General features: G+C 38.7%; 1 pseudogene; it reads right to left on the reverse strand.

The window, feature by feature from the left end:
• Window positions 1-8043: 8043 nt before the first annotated feature.
• On the reverse strand, window positions 8044-15478 carry LOC18010041 (annotated as a pseudogene).
• Window positions 15479-15719: the final 241 nt, after the last annotated feature.

Below are 15719 nucleotides of genomic sequence, written 5' to 3' on the forward strand. Positions count from 1 at the left end.
TCGAATTAATGATGCAAGCTAGAGTTGCTGTCGCAAAATAGTTTTAAATTTATAAACCCTAGTGTCTGCAAGTGCACAACTGTGCGTTATAGTACTTAGGGTGTCGATCCACAAGGAGAGTTGTCTTTTCTGCAGAAACTTCAAACAGGATTAGTAATCGAACTCAAAGACCAATGGGGGTTTTTTTGGGGTTTTGGTGTACGATTTCTACTAAGCTAAACAGGAAATAAAAATAGATCAAAACAAGGTGCTGGGCATTAGGGTTCATCTCTAGGGTTCATGATCTATGACACAAGGAATCTATGTAAGGATTTTCTATGATTCTGAAACTACAATAGACACTTGTAAGATTAGCCAACTCTCGTCACCCTAATCATCTAATCACTTGTCCTTGGCAATTAACTCTCGCTCTCATGCCAGAACAAGATCATGCATTGTAGCTCGGAATCCATCTCGGCATACGTATCCTCCATAGGTAGCTTTCGTCTCCTACGACGGTGATGTCCATAAGATCCAGTTCAGGCAACCCAGATACAACACTCTCGTGGCTCGGATTTAACCTAGGATCGGACACTGGTTAGCTACTCCAGCGTTACCGCATTGAGATTTGGATGAATGGGAGAATCATTTAAAATCGAAATCCTTTAACCTAAAAACCTAGATGTCATCGATCATGGGGCCCCTTTTCGATGGCCCTCTTCACCCAGCAAGGTGACTACTCATACATGGCTGAGCTTGACAACATCATCATTGGCTTTGAAATAGAAAAGCAGTAAAGTAAAAGAGATTTGCATAAACTGAATAGATAGATGAAAAGAAACAGCAAAGGTTAAAGAGAAGAATCTCTATCTCCCTAATCTTTTTTTTTTTTTTCCTCTACCCATCTATTACATCACTATTAGCCAATCGTAGAGGAGGTCCGTGGACCGCCATTGACAGGCTCGGTATGATCGATATGGGTGAAAATTTCTCCTCTTACGCGGGCTCCTTTTGCAAGACTATCCGCCCGGATGTTTTGATTCCTATGGATATGAGAAAGCCGAAATTCCGAGAAGCACTTGCGGAGGATATCGAAGCTGTTCAGCTCAGACACAAACAAAGGCCAATCTTCCGGAGTCTCAGACATGGTTACCAGGTCTAAACAGTCCGTCTCAATGTGAATCGAGGAGATCTGCCTATCTCTCAAAACAGTCATAGCCCATATGAGGCAATCCATCTCAGCATGAAGTGCTGAGAGGCTTCTGCGACACCCCTGCTGACCGACCAGTTCTGTACCTCCACCATCCACCAGTGTCCACTCGAGTCCACTAACCGGTCCGTGGTCTATCCAAGACGCATCGATTCGGCATAGTGGAATCCGCCGATTTTCAGATGTAGAAATCGGTGTCTGGGGAGCTCCTGGTGTCTCCCTAATCTAAACTTAAGAAATAAAAGTTTGGTGTCTCCCTATCAAGGGGAAAGGAGCACACCCGAAATTAGGTCTTCTAAAATACATATTTATAGGTCTCCAAGTGTTTCTGGTCGTCCTTAGGGCTTCTTTTGCAGAGAGAATGAGTTGGGCTTGAAAAAAGGCTGTTAGACTGTTTATGGGCTTCTCGCAGAATTGGGCTCTCCAAGGCTGGTAAATATGGGTCCACCATGGCTGGAGGCTCTGAGGCGTGGTTAGGATATTATTCACCGCGGTCACGAGCTCCTGGACCGCGATGGTTGGTATATGATCTCCAAACATCATTCCTTCTCTTGCTTCTTTCGCGAGGCTGCAGAACATGTCTTCAGTAAATTGAAAATAATTTATGATCCAACCGTTAGAGTTCTTTTATTTTACTTGTATTCGAAAGATGGTTGTATCCTCTATCTTGTGTCTAAATTTGAGCTTGATCGGACGGTGAAAAGGTCTTCATCGGATGTGCAAGTTCTGACGGTCCGAAATTGGCCAAAAGTGGATTTTTCTCCAATTTGCATTGTTTTTGCCTAAGAAACCTGAAAATTCTTTTAAAACTCCAAAACATGGAAAACACTTATAAAACCTTCAAAAATGATTGAAAACACCTGCATAAGATACTGAAAGTGATCCATAAATATGGTCAAAATCAGGTGTTATCAACTCCCCCATACTTAAATATTTGTTTGTCCTCAAACAAAACAAAAGATCTGAACCTGGAAAAGAGGTTTGAAAATCGCAGGAACTAACAAAATCCCAGAGACCATGCTTCTTAAACCAAAGTTAGTCATTATGCTCAGATCAGGTATAGTCTAGAAAATTCTCACCAAAATATAGGCATAACTAGTCCGTTGATCCGTCATGTGAAAGTCTAGACACTTAAACCTATCTTCCAGTCAACTACCTATTAAAATTCATTCACAAGTTCCAGTGGTTCTCATCAGAAGGATTTTAGTAAAGCAATCAAGGCTAGGTATTCAAAATGGCTCTTTTAGGGGTGAGGTTTGATGTGTTTAGGGTTACCTTTTTGTGGAGAGACAAGACATTATGCAAAACAATAAGAGAGGATGGAACTGTTGATGCCCCCACAGTTTCCAGTCACATTCTTCTTGCCTTAAGATTCTTGATCTCCTTTCTTTAGGTTCTACTCATGACTCCCTAGACTTTGCTTCAAATAATTTCGGCTATCCTAGACTCTTTAGGCTTTTGGTTTCCTTTCCTTTCATTCTTTTTCTCTTTTTTCGATTTTTTTTTTAGAAAGGAGAAACAGCCTTTTGACATAGAGTCTTAGGGAGCACGAAATTTACCTTTATGATTGAGCTTTTTGAGGCACCATTGAGCTACACTTTCCCAAATTCCTTCAGTCTTTCTCTTGAGTGACTGAAAACCATGTTGTTCCTCCCTCTCCGGCGTTTTTGCACATATCTGCCAAAAGAGCTAAAGAGAGAATGCATGAAGTTTGAAATGATGGTTTTGGGTAAAGGGTGTAGTACCAGCTAAAGATGAACTGGCCATCTAGGACAACAAAGAGAGGTAACAATGATGTAAAGATGTCCTAGATGTATATCATGATGCCTGCTAAAACCAATGATGAGAAAATTAGATGTCAAGATTATGTTCAAGTGAAATGAGCTAGTATATCCTGGAAGAAAAGATCTCCATGAATAGAAACCCTCTGGTGGGAGTTCGTAGTGCAAGTACTCTAGCTACCGCCTAGTATAGTATTAACCAAAAAAAGAAACTATCATTAGAAGCACATGAGTCTTATTCATCACAATTTTGTTTTTGGTGTTCCTGTTTTGAAATCAGTGTTCTGTTTTTGAAAAACTTTTGGAAACCTTTTAAAATTTTTTTTGAAAGACCTTTTTATGAAAAAGAAACCCGAAACAAACCAAATTTTATTAGTAAAAGATGAACATCCTCCCCCAGACTTAAATCACATTGTCCCCAATGTGAAAAAGTTGGTGAGAAGATGATAAATAAAAACAAAAGAGTCTAAAGAAAAGAAAAGAAAATGATGTAAAACCGTGGGTATGATGAGGTGATGGATGGGCGCCTGTCTGTCTCTGTGGCAGAGGAATCATCATCATACTTGTGGTTCTTTGCATGAGTTTCTTCAGCATAGTGCTCATGCGAAGTGCTCAGGTAAGTTCCATGACCTGCAAAACAGAATTCTCGAGACCAAGAGAGAATATTTTGAATTAATTTTTATGAGAAAAGATGTTCATACAGCTATCTCAAACACATTCAAATGACAAACAGACCGTTATTGTATCAAACATTGCAAAATCTGAATTTCTGGTGAAGTTCGATATATTGATGTCCAACACATGAGATTTGTGAATCAAGATGATGTTAATGCTCACTTATATGTAATATAATCTGGTTTTCTATCAACAAGGACCAAACAGTCCAGACTTGCTAAGCTGAATCAAACAGTTCTTCAAATTTCGATTTCCTCAAGTGTCCAAATCTCAGATTTTGAAAATCACAAATCTATGGGGTCTAGGTGTTAAATCATGCAATTAAACTACCTAGAAGTATAGTCTTGAGCTCAAAGACAGTTTCCAATCATCCTAAGGTAAATTTCTACTCATTCTAAGAAAACCGTATATTAGAGTTCATAAGAAAAAGTGAGAAATTTGGATCCATACCTTGATGAAAGTGTGATGTGATGATGATTTGGAATCTCCTTTGAAAATGAGTGAGACAGAATCAAAAATTTGAAATGGATATGTCAAGTTTGAAATCTGATATTTTCTCAAAATCTCTAAGCTTGTTGGAGAAGATGATGAAAAAGATATTTTGATCTTTGAAATCCTCCTTTTCTTTTAAAAAGTTGTTTTTCCTACAAAAAAAATATATTTTAAAAGTTTTTAAGGACTTACCTGGATGCAGATGGATTGTAAAATGGTTATGGAGTTGTTATGATGGAAAGAAATTCTTGACAAGAAGAGATGCCATTGTTAGTTTTTGTGGATCTCCTTGAAGAGATACCAGTACAAACCACTGCACTAAAACTTTCATAACGTTTTGCTCCGAGGTCCAATACCTGATTTTTCAACTCCATGAGACTGGTGACTCAAGCAGCTTCAACTTTGATGAAGGGTCCGACTGATTCTGGGAAGAGAAAGGCTTCCGTCTCGCCGGTTCTTTGATGTGCATCTGATTGGTCTAGCTGCGAGACAACTCCATCTTCAAACGGTCATAACTTTCAGCTCACTTCTCCAAATCTCCTGATTATAAGTGTTCTATAAAATTTACTTTCTCCTCTATAAACTTAATGAAGACACCAAAGTCTGAATCAAAGTGTAAGACCTCCGTCTCAGGGAATCTTTCAGACGCATTGTCAGGTGAAGGTGAGGCTGGCCGCGGGTGGGAAGATGGGTCGGCCACGGGTCTACAGGTGAGGCTGGCCGCGGGTCAAGTCCTCCCGGCCGCGGTAAACACATTTTTTGTGTTTTTTTTTTGTGAAAACCTGAAACTAAGAAAAGGAAAAAATTATTGGAAAAAATTATTGGAAAAAAGAAAGAAAAACTAAAAGAAAACATACCTACAAAGCAATTGTCTCCTCCAGGATCAAAGATTAGTCTTAGAACTTCTTTGGGATATGAATCTTCAATGCTTTCTCCTTGTGACAAGTCTTGAGAATAGAGTCTTGAGGGCCATCTATGCTTCACTTTGGCTCCATTTGAGTCTCCATCACGTCCCATATGAGCAAAGATCAAGTGTGCATCAAAAGAAATCTTGTTGCACATTGAACTTCTTTGGTTGATGTTTTGATGAAGTTTGAAGGGTGGACCTTCTTCTAGGACGTTTTCAGGGACCTTTGTAGCTCTTCCAGGATCAAAAACTGGTTATTCTCCACTGCTTATGGTCAGGCAAAGAGAGTTCTTTGCATCCTTTCTCATCTCCATAACATGGAAATCATTAGGAAGAAGACAATCTTCAACTTGAAGAGGCAAACTCGGTGTGAAACCTAATAGAGCTGCAGTAGAAAGATCTTCAACATGAATATAACCACATATGAATGAAATTTCGAAATACCTGTTCCCTCAGAGAGTTTTGGTATTTGAATCACATCAGATTTGATATCACAAAGAGATTCATGAACTTCTATTCCTTGCTCTTCTTCAGGAGATTCAATCAGAGACTTCACCATTAGTGTATCATCCTTCATGAGATTTTTCTCACACTCAAAGTTGTGAGGAGTTGATGCAGAGGAAGGCTCGTCAAGAACAGGAAGATTGTGATCCTCTTTATCTACTTCGAGGCACTCAAATGGTTTGGTAGTGATGAGGTCATTGCTGGGAACAGAAACAGGTTCTTCTCCTCCTTGGTCAATGGATTCGATGATGGGAGAATTAGGATCCAAGAGATTTTCATTGGACATGGTATTCTTAACAAATTTGAAGGAGGTTTCTCCATCTAATTCATATGCTATCCAACATCGATCATCTCTAGATTCAAATTCATTCAACTCTTGAAGCATAGTGTCTATCTCTTCATCAGTTTGCCGATTCATCTCAGCAACAAGTCGACTAAGCTTGGGACTTAACCGATTTTGTTGTGGACGAAATTGATGTAGGTGAGATGGTTGATGACTTTCCATGGGCGAATACACTTCATCTAGGTAGTGATGGTTCTGATGAGAGTTCCAATCCATGTCGTCTGATTCACTGTAGGCGTATGAATGAGAGTATTGAGCAACACACGGGTAATAACACCCTCGCCCAATGATCTCTTCTTCCTCCCAAGGTGAATACATGTTCCAGAAACCTGAAACAAAGAAAAACAAAACGAAAATTTTAAAAGAAAAAGGTGTATAAGAGTCGGATTTACTAACCTATGAAGTTTGGCAGAAGCAAGAGCGAATCTCTCCCTGGCAACGGCGCCAAAAACTTGATGCGAGCTAGGGTTGCTGTCGCAAAATAGTTTTAAATTTTTAAACCCTAGTGTCTGCAAGTGCACAGCCGTGCGTTGTAGTACTTAGGGTGTCGATCCACAGGGAGAGTTGTTTTTTCTGCAGAAACTTCAAACTGGATTAGTAATCGAACTCAAAGACCAATGGGGGTTTTTGTGGGGTTTTGGTGTAGAATTTCTACGAAGCTAAACAGGAAATAAAAATAGATCAAAACAAGGATGAAAAACGTGCTGGGCATTAGGGTTCATGATCTATGACACAAAGAATCTAGGTAAGGATTTTCTATGATTCTGAAACTAGGATAGACACTTGTAAGATTAGCCAACTCTCGTCACCCTAATCATCTAATCATTTATCCTTGGCAATTAACTCTTGCTCTCATGCCATAACAAGATCATGCATTGTAACTCGGAATCCATCTCGGTTTACGTATCATCCGTAGGTAGTTTTCGTCTCCTACGACGGTGACGTCCATAAGATCCAGTTCAGGCAACCCAGATACAACACTCTCGTCGCTCGGATTTAACCTAGGATCGGACACTGGTTAGCTACTCCAGTGTTACCGCATTGAGATTTGGATGAATGGGAGAATCATTTAAAATCGAAATCCTTTAACCTAAAAGCCTAAGCCTAGATGTCATCAGTCATGAAGCCCCTTTTCGATGGCCCTCTTCACCCAGCAAGGTGACTACTCAGACATGGCTGAGCTTGACAACATCATCATTGGTTTTGAAATAAAAATCAGTAAATTAAAAAAGATTGCATAAACTGAATAGATAGATGAAAAGAAACAGCAAAGGTTCAAGAGAAGAATCTCTATCTCCTTAATCTAAACCTAAGAAATAAAAGTTTGGTGTCTCCCTATCAAGGGGAAAGGAGCACACCCGAAATTAGGTCTTCTAAAATACATATTTATAGGTCTCCAAGTGTTTCTGATCGTCCTTAGGGCTTCTTTTGCAAAGAGAATGAGTTGGGCTTGAAAACAGGTTGATGGGCTGTTTATGGGGTTCTCGCAGAATTGGGCTCTCCAAGGCTGGTAAATCTGGGTCCACCATGGCTGGAGGCTCTGAGGCGTGGTTAGGATATTATTCACCGCGGTCACGAGCTCCTGGACTGCGATGGTTGGTCTATAATCTCCAAACTTCATTCCTTCTCTTGCTTCTTTCGCGAGACTGCAGAACATGTCTTCAGTAAATTGGAAATAACATATGATCCAACCGTTAGATTGATTTTATTTCACTTGTATTAGAAATATGGTTGTGTCCTCTATCTTGTGTCCAAATTTGAGCTTGATCAGACGGTTAAAAGATTTTCATCGGATGTGAAACTTCTGACGGTCCGAAATTGGCCAAAAGTGGATTTTTCTCCAATTTGCATTGTTTTTGCCTAAGAAACCTGAAATTTTTTTAAAAACTCCAAAACATGGAAAACACTTATAAAACCTTTAAAAGTGATTGAAAACACCTGCATAAGATACTGAAAATGATCTATAAATATGGTCAAAATCAAGTGTTATTAATTAAATCAGGTTTTGGCCCTTTAATTAAAACAGACCCATACTTTACAAGATTAATTTCTCATGAAAAAAGAATCAAACCTTATTAAGCCCTAGATCTAACCATGCACAAGTAGTCATTGGTTGTATTTGCTGTATTTGGTATTATGAGAGAAAAATAAATTAGAAAGGCCTTAAATGTGGGTAATCTTCAAGTAGTTCTGTTTCTGACTTTCTGTGAACGCCTCATTGTCATCCGGTGGTGTTCTAAGTACTTCTACTGTCTGCAACATTTCATTTCAGATTTTTCATTTGTATGAAATAACTGTTCCCAAAGATTATGCGAACTTACAGATATAGAACTTTTACCAATATTTTGTTTCTCGGTATCGACCCGAGCTTCCGTAAAGCTTCCTTCAGATCCGCAAATCTGTTTATTGTTTGCAGTGTCTTTGTGCCCTTTGCAGCCACCAAGATCGTTACCTGAACCATGTAAAACACTTACTGTTAAATAATTATTAAACTCAAAGTAAAATAACCTAATTTAACCTGTCCGTGGAAACATAAACACAACCCTCAACCAAAAGCGAGTTCTTTTCGCAAATCATTCATTCACTTTCCTTTTGGGGGACATCTTTCTAAATCTGGTTAAACTTTCTTAACCCTATGGCCCCTATCTTCCTAAAATATCAACTGGGAGTTTTGATAAATGTACCACAATATATTTATTGGCAAAACCGTTAGATGTCCGATTCTTTGAGCTTTGTCTCTTTATGCTATTAACGTTAACAAGTGTCTCCACATCGAATTTTCCCCGTTCTTCAATGGAGAGTTGATTAAATTTTTTCTCACCCTCTTCTTCATTCTGTTTCACATCCACCTGAAAGTACATGATAAAAACATAGTGGTTAGTTTCGGTGTCCATGTTCACTAAATGATCCTAGAATTACTAAGATAGTGAATATACAAAGCATGCACGATATAACCAGTGGACTTACTGATGAATAACAAGAGATGCAATAGGCCGGGTGCCTCAGCAAAGCCACTGTTGCCTCTGTAAGACAAAAATAAATTTACAACATTGTTTATATATTAAAAATGGGAAACATCAACGAACCAAATGATCTTTAATTCCGGAACTCCCTTAAATGAGAACACAAAACTGAACCTGAAATAATTTTTGTTGGTACTATATATGCAAGTAATGGTAAGTATTTTATGCATGTCATGTAACTGAAACCTTAAGCTTTTACATAGATTAATTAAGCATAATGAAAGTCGGATCAAAAAATTTCACGAGATATTGCTAGCACCAAAATTTATATAAATCCAAAATGTTATAATAAAGCCATTTAATTAGCTTAGAGTTCGAACCACACAAATGAAATACTGCCGTACGTAATACAGTCAAAAGGTGCGAAAATGAAACACGCAACATCTTGATTCTAAAAACATAAAAGGAAAACGACCTATTTCACCCTGAGAATTATTACATAGTAACTAATCCCCCCAGAGTTTGGATCTCATCGCATATCCCCCCAATACAAAGTTTGTAAACTTTTTTCACCCTATTTGCATTTTTCACAACGTATTTAACCAAAACCGTTGAATTCGAGGGTTTGTGAGGTAAACCAGATAGAATACCAGATTTGGTCGATACCAGGATGATTTTAAAACCCGACCAAACTTGTGACCCGACCCAGTTAACATCCGATTCGTATTTATAAAAAACTCGACCAAATCGATATTCCCAGTTCCCAAATCGATATCGACAAACCCTAAATCCCCAAATTCATCCCCAAATCCCCAAAACGCTTATATTTCCAGGTGTTCTTATATGATTTCGAACTTTCTCAGGTCGATTACATAGGAAAACCGATTTGATAGGTGTTTTTTTGTAGATTGTGATGATGAGCGAAGAATCTGGAGCGAGTGCATCATCAGCTGGTCGAGCAAGAAGAAGATACGTCGGGGTGCCTAAGAGATGTTCGTGTGGGGAAGGAATTGTAGCCAGAATCTCTAAGTCGGACGCAAACCCATATCGGAGATATTACCGTTGTGCATTCGCCGTTGAACAAAAGGTGAATTAGCTTTGATTTCTTTTGCCATTGTCTATTATGCGATTTTGAAGCTTAATTGATTGTCATTGTTTATTATTGCTGTAGCTTGTCAATGACAATCACACTTTCAAGTGGGTTGATGAAGCATTGTTGAATGAAATTGAGGCATCAAAGTTGAGAATAGATAGACTTGAAGGCCATGTTAAAGCAAGTGCAACAGATTGTATGGAGGCTGAGAAGCAGATGTATGAGAAGTTACAATTGAAGCTAGAGTCAGAGATTGCTGAACGGGTAGAAGAAAGGATTCTTGAAGCCAAATCGGATATGAAGAAATTGTTGTTGCTTGTGTGTTTTGGAGGTGTGATAATCCTTGGTTGTATCAAACTTGTGTGAAGCTTATTAGTTGTGTCTTTGTAGTTCTGGTAATTGTCTTTGGTATTATGTTTTAGGCTCATTTGGCAAACTTGTTTGAAGCTATTTGTTGGTTTGTCTCTCATGTGGTAATGGTATTTGTTTTAGAGTCACTTGGTGTATTGGTTTGTCTTTTTTTTTTCAACTTGTGTTGATCGTATGATCCCTAAAACTACATTAAATGACTAAACAAAAACATAATCATAAGATAACCAGAATATGACATAACATTAAGACAGCCTCAATTGTTTATAAACCTAGACATCATGCATAGCCACAGACCACAACAGATCCGAAAATAGATGCCAAAGAAAGAAGGTTTTATAACAGGTTCCAAAACACACACAAAACAGGTCCAAAAAGCAAAGAAAACACAACCGCATAAACATCTTCATTCCCCAAGCTGAGTAAGTACTCCTTGTGAACATTCAGGCTGAGATGATGATTCACCTTGAGAAGCCTGTAAAATCAAAGAAAAAGTGACATTAGTATATAGAGAAGATGAGAGATTAGTATCCAAAAAAACACAAAGAAGAGAACAAACCAATGTTTTCTTTTTATGAAACCGTGAATTGTGATTAGCGGCTCCACAAACTTTACAATGCATGACTCTTTTCAGCAATTTGTCTTTCTTCTTCACCGGAGATTCATTCTGCCCTTTCTTTCTTTGTTTATCCGCCTTAGTAACCTTATTCCGACCAGGCATATCTGGCACCACAGGTTGAACAATGGACGGTTCTTCTCCAACAGGCCAAAAACGAGCACCTCTAACTGGAATAACACCATCTGTGTAAGTATCTCTCCACGTCTCAGTCCTAAACCAATGGCAAACGTAATGCTGAGCTTCAATACCCTTCTTGATCATCACACCGTATGCATGTTCACAGGGGATCCCAGTGATTTGCCATCTTCTGCAGCTACAGGTCCTCGCCGTCAAGTCAACTCGATAAGCACACCCGTGAAGTCTTGAATAATATTGCATGTTGGTAGAGGGTTGGACAATGCATTTCGAAGCATCCTCAAGCAACTCAGCTAGGTACTTACTAACATATGGAGTACAAATCCCTTGGTGGTTAATAGCTTTGGCACTTCTCTTGGCTATACGAACCATTGCTAGTTTCGCAATGGTCTCTAGCATCGCCACTAAAGCTTTATCTCTAGCTTTACCTGAAACAACAATGAAACACAACTATTAAAAAACCCACAAATATAAACATTAACAGAAAAACAGAGATAGTTTCGTACCTATAGAATTGTTAAACGATTCTACGGAATTGTTTTCAACATCTTCACAATATGGTCCAAGCTTGTAAAATGCCCTGCACCAAGTCTCCGGCTTTGTTCTCATCAAATCAGCATAGACACGTCGTCAAAGAGTTCTATCTTCCTCAAGTTTTCTCTGAATTCAGGTTCGTTGTAACTCCAAGCTAGATTCCAAATCAAGCCTTTCAACTCGGGTTTCTTTTTATTCCGGTTCTTCAGATTCATGTAAATGTGTCTCGCACACATTCTGTGTTCAATTTTAGGTAGCTCTTGCGATACAGCACTCAGCAATCCCTGCATCAAACATTACAAAGTTATAAGAGAATACACATATTAATCTTAGTACGATACAAAAAACACAATTAACCATGTATTTACCTTTTGACGATCTGAAACCAAAACATATCCATCTCCATCACCAAGTCCTAGATCGGTCTTTATCTTGTTAAAGAACCACAACCAGTTATTCGTATTTTCTTTTTGCACCACACCCCATGCAATTGGATAAATGCGGTTATCTGCATCTCTACCATTAGCAACGAAGAGCTCACCTTTCTGAACCGATTTCAGGAAGCAACCATCAACTCCTATGAGTGGTCTACAATGTTGTTTCCAAGAGTTTCTCAGGTTATTAAAACACACATAGAATCTTTGGAAGACATGTAAACCCTCCTCATTAATCACACAATCAATCTCCACAGAAGAACCGGGGTTGGAATCCACTATCTCGGCCTTATAATCACGGAGACGAGCAAACTGCTCTGCATACTCTCTCTCAATCCATGCCAATGCCTTGTTTCTAGCATGTTGACATTGAGGCCATAACACCGAGATCTTCCATTTCTCCATGATCATCTCTTCAATCTTCATAGGCATGTAATACTCTGGTTCTTCCCGGATTTTGTCAAGGAACAAATGAGAAATGACAGGGACCTTCAGCATCCCACATTTCCCATTAGGAGCACATGTATGCTTCGACTGAAAAGTTTTAACCTGCCACAAACCAGTCTTCCCGGAAACGGAACAATAAATGCGCCATGTACATCCTTCACCTCCACACTTGAAAGTGAGCTTCGTTTTGTCATACTTACACTGCTGGATATTCATGGCAGTCTTCAAAGCGTAGTCGAGGACAGCCTCCTTAAATGCTATGCCGCTGATGAAAAGTTGTCCCAAGAACAAGGTCCCATCACCTCTTCTGATATTGTAACGCCTCTTATTAAGCTCTTGTTCTGAATTTTCTTCATCATCGGGTATATCTGGATATACATTGTGCCTTACAGAAGGGCCATCAACGAAACTAGCTAAAGCTTCTTCTATGTTGTAGTCGTTACGCTCTCTACGGTCTTCACCATCAGAATCATAACTCGGGAATTCTTCCTCAAAAGCAGGTACACTATACCACTCAACAATCGACATTGCTATCTACATTATAAAGCAATAACAACTTCGATTATAACCCACTCAACAAACGACATTGATACCAACAAATGCAGCTCAAATTCCAACAGAATTCAACATTAACAACTTCGATTCAAGTATAAAAAACAGTAAAACGAACATACCTCATAAAATAACTCGATGTCGGATGGATTTGAAGCTTCCTCGTCGTCCTCGTCGAAATCGATGTGTGAATCTTCCTCGTCGCAGAATAAAGCTTCTTCGTCGTCCAGAAATGAAGCTCCTTCGTCCGCAAAGAGCAATGAAGCTTCGTCGAAGCAGCTCTCACTCACTTGGCAAATTCTCTCGTTTTCAAATTCGATTTAGGGTTCATCGTAGGAAATTGGGGATTTTGGGTAAGGGTAAATCGATTTAGAAGTGAAATCGGGTCAATTTTGGGTTTAAATTTCTTAATCGGGTCAAATCGCGGTTTATTGTGTCTAATCGGGTCATAATCTAGTTTAAGGGTTTTGTTAGGTGGTTAACCTTTCCCTGGTCAATAGTAAACCAACACCAAACACGGTCTGGGATGATTTTAGATTTCAAACTTTATAAACCGGTTAAATACGTTGTGAAAAATGCAAATAGGGTGAAAAAAGTTTACAAACTTTGTATTGGGGGGATATGCGATGAGGTCCAAACTCTGGGGGGATTAGTTACTATGTAATAGTTCTCAGGGTGAAATAGGTCGTTTTCCCGAACATAAATAAAAACTCTTCATTATTGTTCATATATATGGTGCAAAAGAGAAGAGAGATACAACGAGGAATAGCTTACCGGGTAAAAGGCCAATTAGTACCTCAACATTGTAAACTGGTACTATTTAGTACCCATACTATTTTGATAGGTTAATCAGTACCTGAACTTCTTAAACTTGGTAAATCAATACCCCAACAATGTTTTTGTGGCCAATTCATACCTTGATTTTCCCTCTGTTAGTCAACCTCGTTAATTTTCAAACGGAGTCTGATTCGGATGCCACGGTGGATGCCCGTTGGAAGGCAATCAAATACGATGTTGTTTAAGTAATAATTTGTGGGCAAAAATTTATAGCAAAACGACGGCGTCATTGTTACAATCTTACATCGGATACCCTTCTGTCCTACAGGCACACCTTGACTCATATTGACAGTAAAATCTGAAAATTGTGAAATTAAAATTGAAATCTTCAATTTTCTTCCCCAATTTGGTGTTTCAAGTCGATAAAGAAGAGGGACGAAGAAGACGAAAGAAGATATATGTATAGTTATTTTTTAAATGTATAATAAATTCAAAACGACATCATTTTGTCAAAAAAATCACACACATTATAATCTAAATGATGTCGTATTTGATTTCGTTCCAACACAGCATCCACTATGGCATCCGACTCGGACTCCGCTTGCAAATTAACAGGATTGACTAACGGAGGGAAAGTCAATGTATGAATTAGCCACAAAAAAGTATTAGGGTATTGATTTACCAAATTTAAGAAGTTCGGGTACCGATTAACCTAACAAAATTGTATGGGTATTAAAAGGTACCAATCCACAGTATTGAGGTTTGTGGATTGAGGTACTAATCGACCTTTTTTCCATAGCTTACCGCTTAAAACATAGCTCAGACCCTCCACTGTCGATGTATCTGCACTTTTACCAAGACTGTTGAAATCTTTTTGTAGGATCCTCCCGGAACCTAGCAACCCAACTTGAGAGGAAATGGATATAAATACACGAATTTAAATGAAACAATTTCAAATTCCCAATCTCATGTTCTAATCATATGACTATAGCTTATATAGCTTTCCAATAATTACATGTGTATGAATAATTAAAAAGCCTCTCAAATCATTCATACCGAACCTATCGCATGTGATATAATAGTGGGGTAATGAAAAAAAAAATAAAATAAATAACCTTCATACTGTATTATATAATAAAGCCACAGTAAAATCGTAATTTCTGTTGCTAAATGATCTACTTATGCATCTTTAAATTGTACATAAAAACTCTATGTTGCAGTCTAATCATCTGTCTTCCGAACAGTGACATCTAAGCATTCCTCTCAGACACTTTCCTAACATAAATAAGATCCGAACGAGCAGAAAGAACTAAGGCTAGGATTCGAATCCTCCCGAAGCAGAAAGAACTTTGCAGAAATTTTCTAAATAAACAGAAATAACCAATTCTTGCTGATCGAGTGGTTGGAAGACTCATCCCGAGATTCTATGATTCAAGCGCAAGAGTTGGGGTTCGAATCCTCCTACTGTGATTTTAGTCGTGATTTTTCAGTGGAAAAAAATAATTAGAGTTCCAAAAGCTCCAGGTTATTAGGAGCTCCGATTACAAAAATAATAAAAATAAACAGGTCACCTGTAATTTAAGAACGCTAGTACTGCCATCCTCTGAATAGCCTGACGAGAATATAGAAAGCGAAACGCCCAAAACGAACATAAATAGAAACATGATATTTAACATCTCAGACGTTGAATCTTCCAGAGCAGAATAAGACCACTACGGCTCCAAGTAGGAAGAGTTACTAGACCATGACAGAGCCCAGGAGGAAGAGGAAAATGAAAGAGGAAGAGGAAGAAGAAGAGGTAGAGGAAGAAGACCCCGACGAGAAGGAGCTACCACCGATCCTGCCACCAGACCTAGCCAATGCAGAATTGGGATCATAGAACAAAAGCAGACCGAGTAAAACCGC

Source organism: Eutrema salsugineum, unplaced genomic scaffold (genome assembly GCF_000478725.1).
Source record: "Eutrema salsugineum unplaced genomic scaffold, Eutsalg1_0 scaffold_8, whole genome shotgun sequence".
Taxonomy (NCBI): domain Eukaryota; kingdom Viridiplantae; phylum Streptophyta; class Magnoliopsida; order Brassicales; family Brassicaceae; genus Eutrema; species Eutrema salsugineum.